Source organism: Strigops habroptila, chromosome 8, assembly GCF_004027225.2.
Source record: "Strigops habroptila isolate Jane chromosome 8, bStrHab1.2.pri, whole genome shotgun sequence".
In the NCBI taxonomy this organism is placed as follows: domain Eukaryota; kingdom Metazoa; phylum Chordata; class Aves; order Psittaciformes; family Psittacidae; genus Strigops; species Strigops habroptila.
In genome coordinates this window covers 36726887-36750299 of record NC_044284.2, presented here as the reverse complement: position 1 = coordinate 36750299, position 23413 = coordinate 36726887, and the positions used below count along the sequence as shown (strand labels likewise).

The 23413-nt window shown below is 44.0% G+C and overlaps 1 protein-coding gene across 11 annotated transcripts in view; it reads right to left on the bottom strand.

Moving 5' to 3' along the window:
• Positions 1–23413, bottom strand: part of LPP (LIM domain containing preferred translocation partner in lipoma) — a 344655-nt gene that overhangs the window by 227726 nt on the left and 93516 nt on the right. For 10 of the 11 annotated variants that reach the window (XM_030495193.1, XM_030495197.1, XM_030495189.1 and 7 more), the window contains one exon: positions 13476–13539. The gene's annotated coding sequence lies outside the window, so the exon portion shown is untranslated. Of the gene's footprint in view, positions 1–10735; positions 10853–13475; positions 13540–23413 lie in introns of all 11 variants that reach the window. The other variant, XM_030495188.1, reaches the window with a different exon arrangement.

Here is a 23413-nt window from a genome sequence, read left to right as displayed (position 1 = left end):
GAAATTAACCCAGCCAGGCATCCACACAGGTCTTGCAATTTTGCTCTTTATATTAAAAAGCTAACTCCAGTTGCTCCACCACTATCACATTGGTATCATCTGTTTCTGACTACCCAAGCTAATCCTTTGTTCCCCTTCCCAGAAATCAGTATGAAGTTTTGTTGTGACAAAAGTTTCCATACTAGACTGCCATATCAGCTCCCTAGATGTGAAAGGGCTCAAATCTGACAATCTCCAGGAAGACATTACAGTGCTCATTTATCTGCACTGCATCTTCTCAAAGGAGAGTATGTGGGGAAGTGGAAGAGAGGAAACGAATCATGAGCAGAGGGAATTTTTGGAGTGAAGGAAGAACCAAACTCTTAATGTATCTAGAGATAGTGACACTGCTGCATTTTAGCCACTGCTGCCAAACACTTGCATTTTGCTTTTGAACTACACTAGGGCAGCTGGGCCATACAGCTGGTGACTGCACATACGGCTTAGTTTATCAAATGCCCTCCAATAGTTGCTACTGCTATTTCACAAGTCTAAGGCAAAACATGTTCGCACACACAACTAAGCCCCTGCTAGGCATTTCAGCATGCCTTTGCTGTGCAATGCACATATTTCTCTTTCAAAGTAACACAGCTGCCAACACCTTAATCATTCCACGGGGACCTTCAGCCCCGCCAGACCCTTAAGTGCTTCATTACCTCCAGAGCACTCCTGCAGAGCTCACATCCCAGGTAAGTTGTATAAGCACAGCTCTCTGTCAGCTAAAGAAAGCAGACTGAACTGCAGGAGATCAGAATCTGTGCAAATCAGGTCTAACAGTCTATCTACCATCATTCTTTGTTCCCACAAATTTGGCCTCGTTTACTGCAAAATATCTAGGACAAAAGGCAAGACAGCAACAAGAAACCACCTTTGAGACTAAAATTTTTGCATGTTTCTTTTCATGAGATCCTGTGGGAGAGAAGATGCTTGCTCCTCTGCATGGACTCTCTAAGGGGCTATGGAGACCAGTCAAATAACATTAACTGAGGCACCTGAGTTGAGTGTACATCCCCAAAGCTTTCTTGTTTTTAAGTTAGAAACTGCCGCCTTTAGTCATAAAAATACTATGTTTTGAAATTGTATTATGTTCTTGGCACAGAAAAAAAAAAAAAATTGCAAATGCAACCAATACAGAAACTTGAGCTGCCCTTTGTTTCTGCAGGACTTAAAAGACTAAGGCGAAAACCTAAGCAACAACTTAAATTGATACATAAAAAATGGAGTCTGTTAGGACTAGCATGAAAATATCTCTTTTGAAGCTAGCTTGCGCACATGAAGGCATAACCTACCCTTTGAAGTTTCTAGATTGCTCCCATCAGGTTCCTTGAGACGACATTGCTGGAGACGTCATCCTGAGAATCGCTTCCAAGGCAAGTCCCTTTTTAACGCAAGCTCCATCAGGGCCATTTTTTGCGAAGCAACATCACAAGGGAACAGCTTCACCTGCTCTCTTCATGCCAGCTCTGCAACCCCCTCTACAATCCATTGCCCTTCCAACTGAAGCTAAGATCTAATGGCTTATGATACAGAAAGGTTAATCATGCAAGGAATACAAACATATGCACATATGCATGCATACACATGTGCACATCCCTGCTTTTTTGATTCTACATAATTTGCTCATGAAACTGGTAGAGGGAAAGAATAAGGAGAGAAACCAACAGTTGCTCACATGGATCAACACTTCCAGGCTCTCTCTTTTGCAGCTCATCTCACTCATACTTGTGGTTTCAACATGTGATTCACATTAGGCCCCTCTGCCCACCACTTGATGGTTCTGCTAAACAGATGTGAATTTATTTAGTTACGGAGCCTGCTCTTTACACTGCCTCTTTGTAGATCAGATGGGCTTTTCTTTTTTTCCTGTTCAACAATATTCAGATAACAATCATACTCAGCACACAGGTTTGCCTGATGATTTCATATGAAAAGGAACAACACATGAATGCAGACATGATCTCAGCTCTTCAGCAGCTAAGGCACAGCATGAGAGGCAATGTACTCATGGAGAATGCCAAACTGCAGCACCAGCAGCATCTACAGAAGCCCAAGACCTCTAGGATCCCTGAGGCCAGGCCCACAACTTCAGGCAAATGAGTGATGCATACTGCACCAAGCAGGGTACAGAAGATGCAACTTCACCAACTGCTCATCACAAAGCATGTCTCCTCACACGAAAACTATGGAAGAGTGAGCAGAAGGGCAAGCTCCTGCAACATTCATGGGGACATGAAACCATGCGCATCTCCGGGGACTCCTCAGCATGGTGAAATAGCCTGGAAAAGCTATTCGCTTCCTGTGTGGGCATTCTTCTTTCTGCGCTGAGAGTGCCTTTGGCAATGGATGAAGCAGAACTGCACAAAGGCCCTCTCAGAGCAGAATAAGACTGCCCACATGAGAAGTATGCTCAGAACAACTATTGCACTTTAAATTCACACCCTGACTTTGTTTCACAATACTCTCCCCGTACAGAAAGGCCCTAGGCTTTAGATTCAATTTCTGCCCATATTATCAATAGCTGAGCACTGCTCCGATCTGAGGGTAGAATATGGCCTATACAAGAGGCCAAAGTACAATCTGTGAGAAGGATGAGCTTCACACTTTGCGCTATCCTGTACATGGAGGTACCTCTATATTGCTTTTATAACTGAATACTGATGACTTCACCCTAGCAAACAGCCCTGCTATGTGGGTAAATCATCTCTGCTTTACCACAGAAACCATGCACAGGATATGCGTACGTGGTGCACATGAATGTCATGCCCTCACCTGTGCAAGGATCTAATCCCTTTCCTAAAGCTGCAGCCCCGTGCCTCAGTCACAGCTTTGCCCTCTATGCATTGCCCACCTGTTATAAAAATGACCTCAGTTTCTAGGATAATCTACTTAAGGCTTTCATTAACTGAGCAGGAAAAGAAAAGTTACATATATACACAAACACTTTAAATATGGTTACATTAAAATTTGGTTATCTGGAGAATGAGACTCCAAGTTTCAGAAGGTAAGCAAAAGTAGAATTCTCTGCCTAAAAGGCACCCCAGGACATGGCCATTAACATCCCTCCCCTGGGGCCCTAAAGGTGAAATGCAGAAAAATGTGTGGCTTTCTTTTGTGTGTGTGTGCATATAATTAAGTAATATTAAAAAGCTAGTAGCTATTAGGCAGTATTTTCTTTTACTGCCTAATAAAATAAAAGAGAATAAGTGGGACTGAAAAGGACAGATGAGTTCTTGAAGGGTGACAGGCACTTCCAGCTACAAAGCACCTCGTGTCTTCTGAGAGGTTTTTCTTTCTTTTTTTCTTGGTAAGCTCTGAGCTACCACAGTGTAGTTTTCATTCCTATTAATGACTGTGCTACCCAAATATCTGTGTATAGACCATACACCCAGCACTTCACTTTTTTGTACACCTTAAGAAGTAGCAAAGCAAAACACTGTGAGAGACTTTCATAAGCATAAAGCAAATTTACGTGACCAATTCCCAAAGGCTGGCTGCCTAACCTTCAATGTCAGCCTTCAATAACTTTCTCTCAGCGGTCGAACAATGTGCTTTCTTTCGTCTATATAAGTAAAAAGAAATTCCCTCCCACTTCATCCTACCTGTTCTGCACACCTGGTGGGGCTGGTGCTTCTACTGGGGCAGGACTAGACAGAACACTAGGGATCAAGGAACAGGGCTCCCCTGTCATCCCTTTGGACTATGAAGGAAATCTTTCCAGGTATCACTCTCATCTGCATCCTCCTTTCCCTGTCACCTCCACCTCTGGGGACAACATTCAGCCCCTTCTTTACAATACTTTGAGGTCAGGGACAAAAAGTGCACTGTAAGCGCTATCCCACTGCAAAGTGCACAGGGCTGAAAGCCATCCAAAATGCAAAGTACAGATATACAGATTTCGGTGGAGGGCTAAAACTGAGGGGCAGCGGAGCTATCTCAGCTGGCAAAGGCTCATGATGGATAGCAGTGAGCTGTTCAGAAGAAAATTAAGAAAACATATTGAATGCCCTCCTAAAAAAGAACAAATAGGTTTAACACTCCAACAGAAAGGGATTTTTTGCATCTCTGAATGATAGCGCTTTGCCTTTATGGCCTGAGGCTGCTTGGGAAATTCAAAGCTATTTCTCGAAAGAATTCACTTGGACAAGCTTTATGGCTTTGATTAGTTAACTATTTTTTAATGTTAATCCACCCCAGTGATATTTGTCCTCCTTTTCCCCATGTGCACAGAAGCATACACACAGACAAATACTACACAAAAGCAAACATTAGCCAGATGAACAGCCAGGAACAATGACATCCAGAGCCCATAACCAAACACCAACTTTATTCTGTTATGTTATGTTCTTTTCTATTCTAGCAGATCAAGATCCTTTGGCCCAGTATGACCTGCTAATGGAAATCAAGGAATCAAATTTCAATGCCCAGCAGGTATAATGCTCACACAGTGATTTGGCCACAACTATTCTCACTCAAGTAAAAAATCTAAATAATTTCCCCTAAAAGTTGCAATAAAACATGTGGCTGAAAGGCCTTATTTGAAACAATGCAAACCCCTGCAAGTAGCCCAACTGCTGTCCCGTCCTCCAGATGAACAAATAAAGGTGCAGAAATAGTGATGTGCAAAGACTAAAGATGAGTCAAGAATAGGGCTGAAGTTACTAGGCACCCAACATCTTAATGGAACTGCTCTCCAGTAAGATGGAGAGCAATTCCAGGCTTATAAACTGAGCACAACACTAAGCAAATCTCCATTTACAATCTCAGCATAAAAACTTGTGTCCTTGTTTTGGGCATGAAAGTCTAACTGCGTACCAGGAACACACCAAGTACCTAAGCCAATACTCAATTATCTGTCATGTTAGTGGCACCACTGTGGCATCCTATGACATACATAGCAGCCACGACACAAAAACAATATCCGAGTAAGGGACAGCCCCTGCTCTGCAGATCCTTTAGTATTCAGGTTGCTATCTAAACTTTGCTGGCTGTCTTTGAGTAACAGATTCAGGCAATATTTCCTGCGGCAGAGAATTACATAGGCTGATTACCCTCTGCAGAAAAATGAAGAAATCCTGAAGCAATTTTCTGTCTCAATTGTTCCCAGAGCACAGGAACAATCTTTTAGCCCCCTTCCTATTTTCTGCTCAATGCCATCCAGGCTCAGTAGGCAGAATCCATCATGACAACACCTTGGTCGGGGTCCTGGAAACACTCACCCAGGTGAAACTTTACACATGAGTAGCCTTAGTGACTTCAACTAGCATCAGACTTACACTTGGCCACAAAGTTTTAGACCACAAAACTGGAACAGAACAAAATAGGTGACAAACTCAAAGTACCTGGGAAATGTTCAGTCCTAGGTAGGACAAGGCTTATCTCAACAGCATAACACAGATAAACAGTGTTTCTGATGCATTTCTTAACCTAGCTCTTTCAAAATTCATTATCAGATTTTCAAAGGAGATCAGGAAAGAGCAGTTGTACCTGAGAACTGTGCATCACAGGTAGAGCTCATAAAACAACAGATCACTTTCTCAAACCAAAAATTCTATTAGTGGGGAGGAGGGGTGGTGTAGGAAAAAAGCTCAGATATTTTCTATGGGGGAAAAAAACCACCACACCACTTTTAAGAGAAAAATCTAAATGCCGATGGCTTTCTACCAGAGCCTGACAGCGTTCCCATGCAAAATTACCACCCCAGCATTGACAGCATTTGAGGTGCAAAAGGCTGGTTTCCATTTTCTGGAGTGCCCATGCAGACCACACCTAGGAGGCACCACCATCCCAGTGCACTGGAGACTCCCAAGCTGCACAGACTGAGGAGATATGGCGTGGCCATAAGACCGACCCAAGAGGGGGAAAGGACTGGGTACTGCATACCAAACCACACCACTCTACTTGTGTGACAGCAGTGGCTCCAGATAGAAATTTTTCAGCATTTTGACAACAAATACTTTTCACCCAGGTACACACCCACACTCAGAATTATTCAATCAGAACCTTATTTTTCACCCAAGAGAGTTTTGACAGAAAATGTTCAATTTGCCCTAATCAATGGGGCTTAAGCATCAGTCAAAATATTTTCTTGAACTGAAACCTTCAGTGCCAGGGTGAGAGAACAAGCTCTCTAGATAATCTGTCTCCAAAGGCAGTTACTGACCTTTTTTTAATAAAGGTAACATTTAAAATACTGTTACTTTTCAGCCAATGCTGCTGGGAGAGAGGGAGGGAAGGGGGCTGCCTGCCTGCCTGCTGCAGAATCGCAAGACCAATCTTAGTATCGCTTAATTTTCAAATGAGGAATTTGGTAATAAACAACCTTTCCTTTGTACACAAACATTTTTAATTTCATGCCCTGCTAATCATACATCTGTTAGAGCTCCTTTTCCATCCGCTGCAGTAACGATAACAAAAGAAAAATCATCACACTAACAATGTGGTTTGTCTAAAATGAAAGTTGAATAATAACCAATTTCTCTCTGCAAGACAAGGGAATGCAGCAAGCAGCAGCACTCGCTCAATGGAGATGACAACCATATGGTTTGAAAAGTGACACCTTCACTGCGCCTTGCCAGTGGCCCTTGCTGCTGGCAGCCCCTCTGCCACCAGCCCTGTTGGTGTAAGAGGCTTTTTGGGACTGGCTTCACCAGACGGCATCTCTCAGGCTTCCTGGGGGTCCATACCAGGCCCCACCACCAGCAGAGCTTCTCATGCCACCATTGCCTCACCCACCAGCCACATCTTTCCCCCTTCCCTTCCCCTCTTACTTTTTCCTCTCCTCCTCTATCAGCAGGATATTGCTTGTGAGAGATGCTACAGCAATGACTCTGCCTTCCCAAATCTCTTTCCACTGGTGAAACCCTGTGGGCCTCAGCGTACCAAACTTCAGACGTTCAGCTCCCTTATCTGTGCCTTCTACATAGAAGAGTTTCTAACTAAACAGCTACTCAGAAGTGCACTTAAATATGTGATTACACCCATGAAAACAAGTTCTTATCTCTTCAATAATGTTAGCAGAAGAGTTGAGGCTGTTATATAATAGACATGCCCATGTGAAATGCCAAGTTAATCAGGCTCTAAGAAACACCCACAATCAAGAAGACCATCTGATTTGACCTAAGGAAGAAAGTTTTTATGATGACACACCAGAACAGGTTGCCCACAGAAGCTGTGGCTGCCCCATCAAGGCCAGGATGGATGGGGCTTTGAGCAACCTGGTCTAGTGGAAGGTGCCCATGGCAGAGGGGTTGGACTAGATGAACTTTAAGGTCCCTTCCAACCCAAACCATTCTGTGATTTTATGATTCTAAGATTTAGTGTCTTGCATTGCCCATACTTCTCTTTTTTAAACTGCTGATATACACCTTTTGCCTTTTTAGGCTCCTCCCTTTCCCATAGCTGTGCTGGGCCAACTCCAAATCAGAAATACTGCACTTGTAAGACCTACACAACGGTAACTCTATGAGTTTTAATAAGCAGTAGGAACCCATCCGAAGCCTCAGGCAAGGTGGCACAAAGATATTATGAGCAGATGTACATGGCTCTGCTACACCCTAGATTCCTCTCTGGCCTCCAAGTCTTCATGTGAGCATGCCAAACCCTTTCCTTCCAGAGGGTGTTTTCTAAAACCTAGATGTTTTCTAAACCTACATAAGCTCTCCCTTGTCTTCATCATGAAGTGCAGTTGTTTGAGTAATCGGCTTTAGGAAGACTTCAGAGTTTTACTAATATCAATTAATTACTCCCATTTTGCAGATAAGCAAACAAAAGAACAAAAAGGGAAATATCCCGGTTTGAATTCACAGAGTGGTGTTCAGGGAACAAGCACACTCCTTGACCTGGGTCCAGGGTAACCAAAGCTACTGGGAAGAAGACCCTGGCATCCCCAGCCGCTGCCTCCTCCTCCAGGAGCAGCGCCAACCCTGCCCTGCACAGCAATCCCTTCAGCTCACCAAGGATGCACAGGCAATCTTGAGTTCTTTATCTTACTTGTTCCTTCATGCTAAAGTTACAGGGACTAGAAATGCTACTGTACAGGCCAGCCTTTATTATAAAGAGACAGTTTTACCCCAGCTGCCCCAAATGTGGAGTTATACCTAGGGGCATCAGTGCTGCTTAGTCAGGGCTCATATCCACCAGTGCTGCTGCCTGAGCCCCAGCACACAGCAGGCTTGGGACAAACATTGGGGACACAAGGTAAAGGTGATCCAAACCAGCCTGTACCTAAGACCAGGTGACCACGATCAGCAGAAACACAGGCACTGATACATCCCATCTGTCAATATACAAAAGTATTCAGGTCTGCATTCTTCCGACCTCTAATCAAAGTGCATTCAGTCAAACAACCCTACCAGAATCTACAGTGAAAAGGGAGGGGGAAGGAATAAAAAAAGACTTTGTTGAGCAAAAGTACCGAGACACATTTGATGTAATAGTCATATGATTAACAAACTGTCATATCAAAGTTTTCTGCAAAGTAGGAACACTCTGACAGTTCATATTTTAAAAACTGACATTTTGATTCATTACTGTAAATAGCACTCTGTATTAAATATTGTGACAAGGCATACAGTGTATTTTTTGAGCTCTGTAACATTTAGGAAGTACTGGATTTTTTTAAATTTTTTTTTAAAGCATGTATAATATCAAAAGCAGTTAAAGTAGAACTCCAAGAAAGCTTCTAGAGGAGAGAATCATTATTTCTGAAATAACCTACTTCCCTGCCATCATCTCAAGCATTGCTGGGAACTTAGGCCCACAAGGATCTTAATGTACTGTTTGCATAATAAAATAGGGAAATGTCTCACGGAACAAAAGAGCTATAAGGAAAGTGGCTACATTAAATAATGTAAAATTACTCACTACCAAATCATCCTGAAGTTGGCATAAGAGGAAGAACACTAAAAGGTGCTGAATTACCACTCAGAGCATCTGAGAGTGCAGGTTCACAACCAAGATAAACAATGTGACATCCAAATGACTGCCCAAATGTGCATCTTGCTTATCCCCTCAGTCTTTAGCCACGTTTTGCCCCCTCCACTGCATCACAACTCATGCTCATGTCTATAAAGGATAAAAGGGACTTTATGGGCTGAAATGAGAGTTGGGGACACATGAGCAGCAGGACCACCTCTTCTAGCAATGGTACAAACTCAGACTGGTTGAACCTGCTCATGAAACCACTCCTGAGTTCAGTTATTGCCTATCTTCCCTGACACTCAGAGACCATAACATCTTTCTCAGCACAGCTCTGTTTTGTCTATTTAGACCATGAGCTCTTACTGACAGGAGGTAATGTGCATGCCTTTGCAAGGAGACCTTAGCCAGTCACCTAGGACCTTCTGAAACCTAAACATGGGCAGAGAGCTGCTATAAACCCCTGCAACCCAGCACAGCCATGCCCGTTACAGGCAGAGACAGGGCAGGCAGCACTCCCTCACTGCCAGGACAACCAGGAAGGGATGTCTAGATCGAGCTGTCAAAGGCTTCTTGCACAGGGGTCCACAGCAGTGCAACTCAAACTCTAAGGATGCTGTGAGCCACCAGAACAGACCCACTAACCAAGACCACTTAATCATAGAATCATAGAATAGTTAGGGCTGGAAAGGACCTTAAGATCATCTAGTTCCAACCCCCCCGCCATGGGCAGGGACACCTCGCACTAAACCATGTCGCCCAAGGCTCTGTCCAACCTGGCCTTGAACACTGCCAGGGATGCAGCATTCACAATTTCCTTGGGCAACCCATTCCAGTGCATCCGCTTACCATTCCCCACCAAGTTCCTCCCAGCTCATGGATCCCTTCCCTGGATCACCAGTATCAAGACAAATAGGACTGGGCCCAGAAGCAGTAATGCCAATGTTATGCATCTTCTCAAACGCAGCCCATGTAACAGAGAAATTAAAAAAATAAAAATAATAGCTCCAGCTAACACAGAAAAACCTTGACAAAGCAGCAGAGGAAAACCAGAGGCTGCCTAGCCTGTTTTCAAGATGCTCAGGTGTTATTAGGATCGCAGTCAAGGGCTTTAGAAAGAAAAATAGTTACCATTATCATTACTAGCAGCCAGCTGCAAGTGGAGCTCTGGGCTCAGCCTACTGAGAGAATGAATATGCTGCCATAAACACAAGCCTGGAGCCTAGTCCAGGACATGGTGAGGCAGTCATGCACACCGAAGATGGATCACAATACTGTTTTAACAGGGGTCTGATCCAGCACAGCCAGCATTTCCCCAGAAGCAGATACACACCACTCACATGCTGGAAATCTTGTAGATGTGTCTGCATGCCAGCAAGTGTGGTAGTAGTAGTGGTCTAGCCAGACATCCAAAACATATTGGCACCACTATAATTTGTCCATTCACCAATATGTTTTCCTAAAAACACCCATATGCTTTTCCTGCAGTTCCCATATGCTTTTGCAAAGAGAAACAAAAACATTTTGTTAGTTGTGAGCAATTGATCGCCACATATTTCACAGAAGTCAAGCAGAAGAACAACAACAAAAAAAGCAGTCAGCTGCTTCCCCCTCCCTTTCCTCTCTGTTCATGGTGGGAACTGTGAAGAGCAGGAAAAAAATTCAGCCCACAGCAAAATACACACACAGCTCATTTTTTGCACTGCAAGATATTCTAGGAATTACAGGAGGAATCTTAATTAAAAACAGGCTATCAGAGATCTGGCAGTCACTGGCATACCAGACAGTAATTCAGTGTTGGGTGTTCAGCTCTGTGTTCAGCACTAGCTCGGGTCCTCACCACGGGTAGGGCAGGCCACCAGAATCCAAGCTCCTGGAGAAGCACCGTTAAACAAGCCTGTAGGTGGGGGGACAGTGTGATAAAGAGGTTACAGCATTTCTGATTCACAGGAAAGCTCATTTGATGCCAAATCTATCTATGCTTGCAGGTATAAAGCCCCCCCGACATGTGTAGGGCTTCTCAGGAAGGTGCTGCCTTGCTAATGCAAATCCCAAAGCAATGAGCATGTGAGGGGAGTGGGCAGGCTGCTCGGTTCAAGTGGGAGCAGGCACGTGGGTGTACAAGTATGTGTGTGTCAAGGCTGGAGCATGTGGGAACCATAGCTGTTTAGTTAGAGACTCATTAAGAAATGCAGCAGACCCGGGCCAACGTTCAAAGAGGAGCAGTGTAAAACATTTCTCTGGAGAAAGATTAGTGCATGTTCTTCTTTACACAAATAAAATTAATGAGATAATCGTAATATAGACAAATCAATTAACTTTTGAAAAGCCAAGGACACTGCATGCAAGAACAGTTGAGAGGGGCAGAGCTTTGTTACAGGACACTTGAAGCTGTGTGTAGCTTTTCTTCCCTGGAAAAGAAATTCAGCTATTGCTATATGAAGTTCTGATATTAGCCCTGTCTTCATCATGCTCACTGTTGCGGAAACACAGTTGCTTCCTTCCCAAAATGGTCATACGCATACCTGTATATTGCTATAACCCTATGCATGAAGGGCTTGGGATCATCTTTGTGAAGACTATGAAAAATACACTGAAGGCAGACACCAAAGGACTACCGCAGTGCTTAAATTGGCAGGTGCAGCCTTAAGGTAGGAGTTTGAGGCTGACTGTCTACGTAAGACACCCAGAACAGCATGCACCCTACTACCAGAATATAGACTTTCTGTGTTCTACTGTTCTGCAAATTTAACGAAGAATGCTCTTCGTAAAGTTAGTGTTCTCTTACAGTGATCTAATCTCACACAAGTGTAATGAGAGGCCAGATGCAATAGGTCAAGAGGCCAGTTTTCCACAGAAAGAATGCTGAAAACTCAGTCAAGAGAAGAGAAATCAATCTCTTGCACAGGACACTGAGTATGAAACACTTTGTCGGAGACAGCTTGCTTGGCAAGATACATTTTATGACACATTTTTGTCCTGAGAGGAGTTGTAAGCACCTGAACATCTGACTTCACTACCCACAAATATATTGATGCTGTTGCTTAAGTTTCAAATAGAAAGCAAAACTAACACTGTCCCACCTACTTAACATTCTGTAAGGATGGGCTTCTTCCTAGACTTCATATTTACAGCAACCCACTGGGACAGTTTATTAGACTTAGCCAGGAAAGCTGCTGCAGAAAGAGTGAGACTAACAGAAGAGCTGCTATTAATCTTCCATAACTCAGCAACTGGGAAGACTAGGCCTTGAACCAAATTCTCCTCTCTAGCTATTAATCTCCTGTCCTCTACTCATTAATCCCTGGTCTTTGTCTTTCAACATTTATTAATGTCACCACCTGTTTGCAGTAAACAGTATGCTGAAATCTTATCTAGCCATAATTTAGACATTAACACCCCCCCCCCCAAAAAAAAACCCAAAGAACCGCAGACCAACAACCAAAAAAAAAACCCCATACCAAAACAAAACGCACCCACCCCACAAAAAAACCAAACCCCACCAAAAAAAAAAACCAAAAAAAAACCCTATACGGCCCCCTGCGCACATACCATGCATGGCCTTCTGGTGCTGTCACTTGGCTCAAGGAACCATCACCACAGCAAAGACTTCCCAGAGCCACTACACCTTCCTAAGGCACACTTCCTCCTGGAGAACTTCACCATAGCCATTGAGCCGTTCTAAACCAGCTACCAGCAATCCCTGTTCATTTGTTACCCACTTCCCAATGGGGCTGCTCACTGCTTTCTTCCCCCAGTTGCCACGACTTTGTAGCACCTCTTTTGCCTCCTGGGATGGCACATCTGAGAGAGGCTTGAGGACAAACTTACTGTTCTGACACTGTTCCTTTTTTGCAGTCTTACCTTTGCTGCAACTGAATCATCCTATCGTGGGATGGGTACAAAGCACAATTCATGTCATAAACATAATCTGGCAAGGGACTCCTACAAGAGTTTGGAGTAGTTTATCAGGGTGATCCTTAAGCCACAGTTAAATATCTCCAGTGAATTTGATGGAACAGGCAATTCTGAAGAATGAACTAATTTGCTCCTCACATAATTTTCTATTCAGGTTATTCTTAATAGGCTTATATCCTTTTCTGCTTTTGTCCACTGAAGCATGGTTAGATTAAAGCTAGCAATACAGTCAGCTCTCCATCACCAGCTGGGAGCATATCCAGGCTGCAGAGATGCATGCCATGGATGTGGTGTGAATTCAGGTCCACAAGCAGGAAAGTCTCATTCAAAAAGAAGTCAAAATAATATGGTCCATAGGACCATGCAATCATTCCCATGCAGCACTCCCATTCCCAGGAGGGTCTGCATGTTTGCTGCTTCCAGACCTGGACCCAGAAATAGTAAAATCATCTCAAGCCTCCTGTTTAGGCTGGCCTCCCACCATCTCGGGCTCTGGAGAAATGCCCATCATTTGCTCTATGACTGAACATGGTCCCAGGGTCTTCCCACTCTACCTACACTCAGCAGTCGGCAAAAGCCCCATGACCTGATCCATTCCTTACCTGGAAGCAAGTCGGCCCCGTGAGGCACCCAGGCGGATGTATGACAAGCTTTTCCAAGGGACCTCTGCGGGTGCGAACAGAAAGGTTAGAATCAGTGTTCTGTTCATTGTAAAAGCAGAAAGTGAATCAAGCTGGCTGTAACACCTCACCAAGAAAACATCTCCAAAAGGACCTGTAATGCCAGTTGCCCCCCTGCATGGAGCAGACCATAGGTTTATTTCCCTCTCTGATACAACCCATGTGTCAGTCTGTCCCTTTTTTGACCCATATAAATGTTTTTCACTCATTTGCAGATTATATCTGAGCAAGCATTGGAGTAACTGAGGTTTATCTGGGAGAGAAGCTACTTGTTTTAAATCACTGTCCAGCTGGTGAAAAGTACTGACGTAGGGGCTACAGGTAACAAAGTCTCTTTCAAAGCCTGACCAAACACCCTCCTACTTTTCATGTTTAAAGGGCCTCTTCTTGCCAAGCCTCCTCCACTGCTCAGGCCAATGGTGAGTCATGCCCACAGCGTTGGCTTTGCCATGTGAGCACCAAGAAGAACTGATGCTGAGAAGGGATGCACTAAACACACAGCAACTGTGGAAAAAGCGGCAGCGTGAGGAAGCTTCAGCCCTCATTTCCTTTTGGGTGCCTCCAAGGATGCCCAGTTAAAAACAGAAACACAGGTTTATCTAAGTTACCACAAGCTGCTTTCAACCAGCAGCCTCTCTTACTTCCAGCTTATTGACACTTAGCCTACTCTGGTGTTATCTGTTTCCTTTCATCTCAGTCCTGGAGAAGAAATAAGGAAGTTTAAAAAATACTAGCAATGGTTAGTGGAAAGTCCAGTTCACCTCCACCCGCTCCAGCTCTTCCAGCCCACCATGTTTCTGGCTACCCCAGGCCGCCAACCTCCTCCTAACTGCATCCTCAACTGTATTTTCCTAAAGTCTAATTATCTCTTAACAAGCATGGCTAAGATTAGCCCAGGAGTTAAACATCATTGAAGAGAAGGAGGAGAGACATATCTAGCCAGTCACATGCATTATTTTTCTAAAGGAAACCAGGCTGAAACCATTAGCCCCCACCATCAGCAGTCTTTGCTTAGGAGAACGGGGTCTGACAGGGCAGCATCTTCACCCTCCTGGTCTGCAGTGAAGGAAAGGGAGCACAGTGGAGAACTGCAGCGGTTGCTTCAGATCCACACCAAAGACCAAGAAGCACAGAGAAATTTGTTGAGGGCCTGCCCACACACACTGGCTATTCCTTTCATATTTGCCATGACAAAAAAGTCATGTTAACATTTTTGCAAGCACTGTAAGCTCGTATCAAGTAACAGCAAAGAGGCAGACAGGTGTCCTGACCAGAGGAGACAGCATATGCTAACAGTTTGGAATTTATTATTATTGTTATTTTTTAAAGGGGGAAACAAATCCCAGAGATTTTTCTGTGCATGATACATTTTCTGCTCCCTGTTTGATGTTGCTTTCAGACTTAAGACTTCAAATAGCTAACGCTAACCTCAAGCCTGCTTTAAACCAATGCTCCTTATGTGACCAGAAATGAATGCATGGTGAATCACTTATGCCACACACAGTGGGGGAGATGAGCGGTGGTCCATGTCTCCCAATTGCTGCATGGACACGAGTATGCTGGGGGAAAGGTGATTCCAGCTCTCTCTGCATTACAGCCTGATAATTCTGGAAAGCACAAACTTCAGATCAACAGCCCAGCCACTAGCAGTCAGAGAGGACAATGTAGCTACATATATATATATATATATATATATATATATATAATCTGCATAGGCTGCACTTCCATCCTCTCTGCCTGCCTTTGGGAGATGCTTAAGAGAAGCTGCATTTTAATTACTAGCCCAAATCAAGGGAATCTGATTTTGACAGCAATGGAAAAAGAGCAACTCAAAGTTATAGACTTTAGGGTATGTGGGTCCCTGGTCTTCACTACTTTGCTGACATTACTGCTTTCAGAAATTAAATCAAAACCCCACTTAACTTCAGAGATGTTGCAATTTGCATCTAAAGTGCTGCCTAAGCCTCAGTTATAATAAACAGATACAGCTCCACTGAAATCAAAGGCGTTATTCTGATTTTGTCTGGTTACAGATCTACAGACCCATAAACATTACAGCTCATCCAACCTCCAGCTAAATATCTTCTAATACAAGACCATTATCTTTGTCAGATTGATTGGGATAACTTGTTTAAAGTACTCTTGAAGACTCATTAGCATCATTGGGTTTTGGTGGTTGTATTTTAAGAATAAACCCCAGTAGCTATTAAACACTTGAAAAAGGCATGTTAACAATTTACAAACAAAGCTCAAGTGGAGATATAACTATGGTTTTCGATTTTCATTTTGAAATTCGTAAAATGGAAGGAGCAAAGAAAACAGAAAAATGAAACTGAGCTCTGCACACACACTGAAAAATCACCCACGTTATTTGACAGATAATGAATTTAAAAGAAACACACAGATAAGGGAAGCAAAATCATGCTAGAAAAACCCAATCCTCCCCTCCTTTTGAGCCTTACTAAACTATATTTCAGTTATAGCAGGCAGACAAGAGGACTTCAGGAAACACACTTCGTCGGACGTCACTTGCCAAAACAGCTGATCTCAGGTTGGGCTCCTCTCCCTTGAGCCTTCCTCGCTCTCCTGTAATAAAGGACCTCAGCGACAAGCTTGCGCTGACCATGCTCCCCAGCAGCAGAGTAATGCTACTGACTAGTTTTACAGCTCACTACCCAAGGATGGATGCTACTGACCATCACAACATTCATACCACAGACCCATGGTTGTCATCTTTAAACTATCCCACTAAATGAACTGGTTCCCTTAGGCAAAAAGGCACCCCATTTGCTATAACAAAGCTCCTGTTCAGATTGTTGTGTTGCCACAGCTTTGTTGATGAAAGAGAATCTTGGGTTTTTTACAGTTGTCCTGCCCAAATCATACTGCCAAGCATCAGTTATAAGTCAAACCTTGGACAAGGAAAGGTGGAAGAGTCTTGCTTGACATGTTGCAGAAAAACCACGAGCATCCCAGGCCTGCCACAGGGTTCAGGTGCTGATTAGGAAGGGCCACTAACAACTCAACACAAAGGCGGCCTTTTTAGCAGCAACTTGATCTATGAGCCTTCCAAAGGACTGCCCTGATCAACATCACAACCTGGGTCAACCAGGTGGAGGAGTGGTGGCAAACTCTCTGTTTCCTCACTTGATTTTCATTTCATTCATTGGTCACTCAAGCCAGGGAAATACTCCAAGATCCTTGTTTTTGAGTGTCTCTTTCTTCAGAAACAGCTTCGCAAGCCATCACATTAAGCAAGGAGCTAGCACTGACATGTCTTGTGCTAAGAGCATAATGAGGGCACTGTGGTGCCAGCCCATGCCTCTCAGCCTTTGGGCTGCAGGATGGCAGCAGATGGAAGCCACACATCCCAGCTGCTCTTCTGGGTTGGCAAATCACCACAGTTACAGGTATGGCTGGGACACGCACACAGATGCCTGCACTGACCACAGCTCTCTGCTGGCTCAAAAGGGAAACGTCAGAGAGCAGCTAAGCCACACAAAACACACACACCATCAGCGTGGGTGATGGGGGACAGGGACATTTACAGCACCTGCAAGATGAACTCTATTTTAATTCCCTTCTGCTCTTCCAGTCCTGGATGCAACCTTAAAAATCCAGACATCTAGCCCACATGCTGCTACTCCAGCTCAATGAGGAGAGGATGAGCTCAATTTTTCCAGTCAAATGGGAAGGGACCAAAAAAACAGTAGTAGTGGTAGTAGTAAGTAGTAGTATTTTGTTAAAATCAAACAAACACACACCCAGGAAATCAAAGACAAAACAGGAGAAGGGATACAGAGAAGAAGTCTCTGTTACTGCTTCAGTGGAAGAGAGATACTCTTGGTTGCAACCAAAGGTAGCTCAGGTACAGGAAGAAAGCCATCACAGTCTGCCAGTGTCCTGCTCCATGGTACTGTCTTCCCATACCAACGTGCTACAGAACTGTGAGAGCAGCTCATCTGGGAGAGGATGCTGAGACACACCGCTTGCTGCTCCCCAGCACCAGAGCTGGATCTGCAGGAACAGAAGATCTAGGACAACGATCGCACACATTCCTCTTGCACTGTAAATCAATAGCCAAACCACAAGTACCCAGGTGTACAGGATACCACGAGTACCCAGGGGTACAGGACTGTCGGTGCCCAGGTATGCAGGGGCTATCAGCCCTTCACCCAAGCTCCTGCCACGCACAGCACCTATAACAAGCAGCGGGCAGGTTTGCTCCCTACCTGATCGTTGTCACTAGGACAACAATCACACACATTCCTCTTGCACTGCAAATCAATAGCCAAACCACAAGTACCCAGGTGTACAGGATACCACGAGTACCCAGGGGTACAGGACTGTCAGTGCCCAGGTACGCAAGGGCTACCAGCCCTTCACCCAAGCCCCTGCCACGCACAGCATCTCCAATAAGCAGCGGGCAGGTTTGCTCTCCTACCTGCTCCCCTCTTCCCACCAGCTGAGTCCCCTCACTGCTATGTAGGAGCTTCCCAGAGAGACCAAAGAAAAAGTCAGGCACAGCTCAAATAAGCACCTGGATCTACAAAAAAACAGATTAAATTCTCAAGCTACAAAACTATGTTTTAGCAAAAGTGCAATTGAACTCCATGTACTTGTTACATTTCTAAATATACTCTGGTTGTCAAGACAACAAAGAGACTGATGGATCTCTAAAGTGTACTGTATCTATTTAATTGTCAGCATTTCAAACCAACTCGAGGAGGGAAAAAAATGCCGCGTGGTAAGTCTAATCGTCATGGTTACCACTGGCTAACCCCATAATAAAAATATATATATTCTAGCTAAATGTGCCAAGCCATGTGAGGAGCAGATGGGAGACATTCTCATTACTGCGACAGCCTCCACTGGAAAACTAAACTTGAGGAAGGACGCGAGAGACTTTACAGAGATCTCAGACACAACAGACATCGTGGGTTGCATCTTCCCAGTCATTTGGCAGCAGTCGCTCAGGCTTTTCTGCAGTGCTCATTCGCCCCATGCATGCTAGGACAACCCATGGGGCTGGTGCTTCCTAACTTGCAAGCATTCCTGTTTGGGGATCTCATCCCTCACCCAAAATAGCCTGAGATGTGAGTTGTTATTCCTTAAAAGCCTCTGACAGAATCTCACGTGTAACCATCTTGGATTTGCACTCCCACTCTAGCTCACTGGCTCTCATCCCTCCGGGCAGCCCATGGGCATCGCTTTGGCAGAAGGCTGCTACGGCCTGGCCATTCTGCTCTCATATTGTAAACAGCTAAAGCAAGGGCTATGTCCAGCCTCAGAGAAGAGAAACAAGTGGAAAGAAACAGCCAGCCACTTCTGCAGATACACCAGCCTAAGGCTGAGCTGGGAAACACCATGCACCCCCAGCCAGCCTCTGCACCTTGACAAGTGGCATGAAGAGCTCCGCTATTCACATGAGGTCCCTCCTGAAAGAGATGCTTTCCAAAAAAAATCCCAAACATTGGCTTTTTCCATAGAAGACATCCACAACAACATCTGAGATACCTATCTATGTATAAAACGATTGTGGCTTTCCTTCACTGACCAAAACTCATCCACCTATGCTCAGTTCTCACTTCTTTTTCATTAAACCAAAATTTAAGTTGCAGGAGAAAGGCACAAGTTTCATCCAGGTATGAAAAAGCAATGGAAGACAACTCATGTTCACCTGGCGAGCACTGATGTCAATGAATGTTCAGGTTTCCAATTAGTCTGAAGCTTCCCAATGTTTTTGACAGAAACCAAAACAAAGTCAAATCACCCTAACAAATCTACCCCGAGCTGTTTCATTCCTTCATAAAGATAAAAGCTTTCTCTCTCTGCTGTCAGACGCTTTCATGGAAACCATAAGGCATTGCCTAAAACCATCTCCAGGAGAGTCACAAAGTAAAATTCGATCTGGTTGGAAAACACTACTCAAGAGAAACACCACCTTCCAGGCACCTCAAGCAACACGTTTGAGTTCATGATACCTTCCCTGGAGCTTGCCCCTGCTTATCACCAAGATGAACAATTTCTGAATTCCAAATATAAGATTCTCAGTGATGTAAAAAGAGCTTTCGTGCCTACCAATACAGTCACTGTGCGGTTCACCCTTGCACGCTGCTTTACAGAGCGGTCTGCGCACAGAGATGGGGAGCAAAAGTCAAAACAGAAGTAGCATACGACTGTTATTTCCGGTGTTTGTGTGACAATTATTTCAAATACTGCTATGGTCAGGAGCTAAAAAGAAGTCTTGGGCAAAAAGAAGCCTATGTCTCAAAGTCAAAGGGACTTAAAGGCAACTGTTTTTTTACAAGTATTTGGGTACACCCAAAGTGAAGCAGCATCAGCATTTTGTCCCTGGATGCCTAAACAATTTTGAAACTAAGCATTACCTATGAGGAACTTCAAAAAGATTATAGCCCTTCTGAAAGCTGTATCCAGAGCTTAACTGAGCTGAAATCCCAAACAAGCAAAAGCTTCAAATGAGGCTCCAAACATCATACGGGTGCAGAAACCTAACTTTGGTTTTCCTGTTACTGAAAGTGCTCACCTAGGGCACCAGGCTCTTACAGTTATGGCTTTGGGACAACTATTACATTCTGTTCTAATAAAGCACGTGCTCTCTGGAGCAAACTCCCCAGGATGACTCTGTTGCTTTGGCACAAATGAACTCATTTGGTTGAGATAAAAGGATGTTCCCTTGCATCATTATAATTTGATTTTTTTTTTTTTTTTTTTTTGGTAAGATAGAGAAACAGTTAATTTTGCTAAATGAATGCTCTGTTGCCATGACTTCACTGCAGAAAAATACAAAGCCATCAAGCTCCTTTTCCTTGGGGGTTGTTGGTTTTTTTAGAACAGGTATTTGACCATCTTGATTCTTTTGCTCCTTTTCCCAACATCTGGATTTCCAGCAATATCCCACAGTCAGACAGATACATAATAGCTATAGCTACTCCCTAAATTAGAGAGAGATTTCTGTGCATATTCATCCCCTCATTATCCACCTCTGCCAGCTGTGCCAATGAACCCTCTGCGACTCCAACACACAGGGCAGTGTTACTTGCAACATAAGGTAACAAATCTCTCCAAAGAAAACCCTAAATTTATGGGATTAGTCCCTGAAAGTCAAAATTCCCATGCTTCTGCCAACAACCAAAGGACTTCTCCATCCTGCTCACTGCCAAACCAGGCTGTTGCCCAGGAATTTGCCCTAGTCTAGAACCAGGAACCTAAATTAAAGTCCTTCCCACTGCCTCAGTTTCTCAGGCAGACGAAGAAGGCTGTGCATACATGTCATCTGCCTCTGTGGGATGTTGCGACATTGGCTGAGTTAATATTCATGGAGCAAACTGGGGATTAAGAGCATTATAGACTTTACTGAGAAGGGGGTGGGCTTTGTTCTTTTTTAATATTTGCATTGAATATACAGACTAAATAGAAACAGCATTTGTAGCCTGCAGCCATTATATCCTAGTAAATGGCTTATTACAGCATGCAGCCTACCAGCTCACCTCCATCCTATCTCACTTAAATGCATGTAGGTGGAAGAGCTGCTCATTCCAGAAAACTTTCTTTTCCACTGTCTGATGGAGACTCTTGATAGCTGGGCTCACAAGACAGGGCTTAGGATATAAATACTTCAGCATGAGCTTGTTGTTTGGTACCTATTTATGACAATCACAGAACAATTAATTACTTCCCGTCTACAACTAATTCCTGTCTCTTCCAAAAAGGCTGAAGGGAGGGTGAGTTTCATCTCGAGACTTTCAATTTCCTGATGAGTCACAGCAGATCCACTACAACAAGCTTAATACTTCAATCAGACTGCTTCTTATCCAGGTATATTCAATACATTACTAAGATGTGGAGTGTGCTATTTTAAGGGCTAATTTCAGGCACTGTATGCACAATGCCTTCTCACTTGAACACGCACTCTCTCTTGGACGAGACAGATGTACCTCCTACACTACCATCTCCTTCTCCTCCCTGCAAATCATATAGATAAATAAACACTACAAGAGCAGAAAGTGAAGGGTTGTACATTTGGTGCACTGATTTTCACAACGTGTAGTCCCCTCTCCCACTTCACCAGTTCATTCCCTGCCCTTTGGCAATAAAATTACTTATGTGGCAGCAGCATCTGACAAGAAGAAAACATTCACAGACTGCATAGGTTGCAACAAGTCCGCAGTGTCTTGCTTTCTTCATTCTAGGGCCAAGAATCATAGATTTATTTTTCTGCCCCAAGGAGCAACTCTGCATCCCAGTACAAATCCTCAATTGTCCGCAGTTCCCACACCACCCACTCCCAAGCTCCCAGGCTCCATCAAGCAGGCAGGAGACACCTTGCCCAACCTCTGAGAAGCAATACAGGTTACAGGGAACAGCAGGTGCTCTCTGGTCCTCATTATTTACTTAATTTAGTAAGTCCTTAGGTTGTGTCAATTGGACAATCGATCCCAGATGGATTATTTGAGTCTGCAACAGGTTGCACTTGGCATCAGCCTGACCACACTCAGCTGCAGTGGAAACAGCCTCATCCAAGAATACTATGAAGAGAAGAGCAATGGTCACATCTCTCTGGACCATGTACATGCCTAGGTTCTCACGAGCAATGCAATTAAAAGCTCCCAGACACCAATAGCTGCCTAAAAAATATGTGGCTATGATGATAAATATGTTAAAGACCATAACATTTAGGTGAGAGATACAAAGTACAGGAGACAAACAGCTATGTTCTTGCTTTCAGAGTTGCTGCAGTGCCATCAAGGACATCAGCTGCTGTAAAAGCAGTCACTCCACAGACACGCTCAAGACTACGCTTGTGCTACTTGCTTTTTTCCCCATGGCACAACCAGACTACGCAGACAGTTTCTACGCAAACAGCAGGAGTGCCAGTTTCTGCCAAGCCCATGCTAATTACAAGTGATTCCAGCTCAAATGCTCTTAAGTCAGAAAGTATTTAGGTGACATGAAACCAAGATCTCGCATTTGTCTCACCAGCTCTCTAGAAGTGAAGGAACCTACAATCAGCTATGAAGACCTGTCAATGTCTCTTTTCTTTCTTCCCCCTTGGAAAAACTTTCACATAAATTCTAATTTTATGCCAACAAAAACACAGAACTTTTTTGATCCACGCAATGCCCTCAGCCTGTTGGTGTAATTGAACTGTCAAAGCAACACAAAGGACATGGCCACTGATATTCCATTAAAGTCAAGGCTTAGTGGCTCCTCAGGTGCTACTTTGAAAGTGTCAATGTCTCTTCATGTATCACATTTACTTAAAATACTCAAGGCACCTTAAAAATATTCAATCAGTTTCACAAAGTCTGTGGGAATGAAAAGGGCAAGCGGTGAAAGATCATTTCATACAATCAAGTCAAATTTGGAAGGACCAAGGAAGCAAACAGACTGAGCTGTAAGTTTACAACATAGCAAATCTCCTCTTGAATAGGCTCAATCAGTTAAGGTCACTTTAGTTAAGGTGGGGAGGCTCACACAAATTTTATAGATTTCCATGAAATACACTATTATCTCAGTCTGGGTGTTTATGGGACAGGCAGTAGGCTCCATAAGATCTACAGTGACAATCACTTTGAGCTGCAGGTGACAGAGCAACACAGCTCTGAACACATACAAAACCCCAGCTGGAATCTCAGCATCTGTTCTCTCTGGTTTAGAGTACCTGTGATAAAGTTTCTTGAGGAAGAAGTTTCTTGAGCTGGACTAGCCAGCATCCATTTCCAACAAGATCAGACTGAGCAGCTCTCTTCTTCTGCAGATGACAACCAACTCCTTTGAAGAAAGCATCAGGCAGCAGCAGAGATCCTGAGCTGATGGCCTTGGCTGTGCTGTAGAAA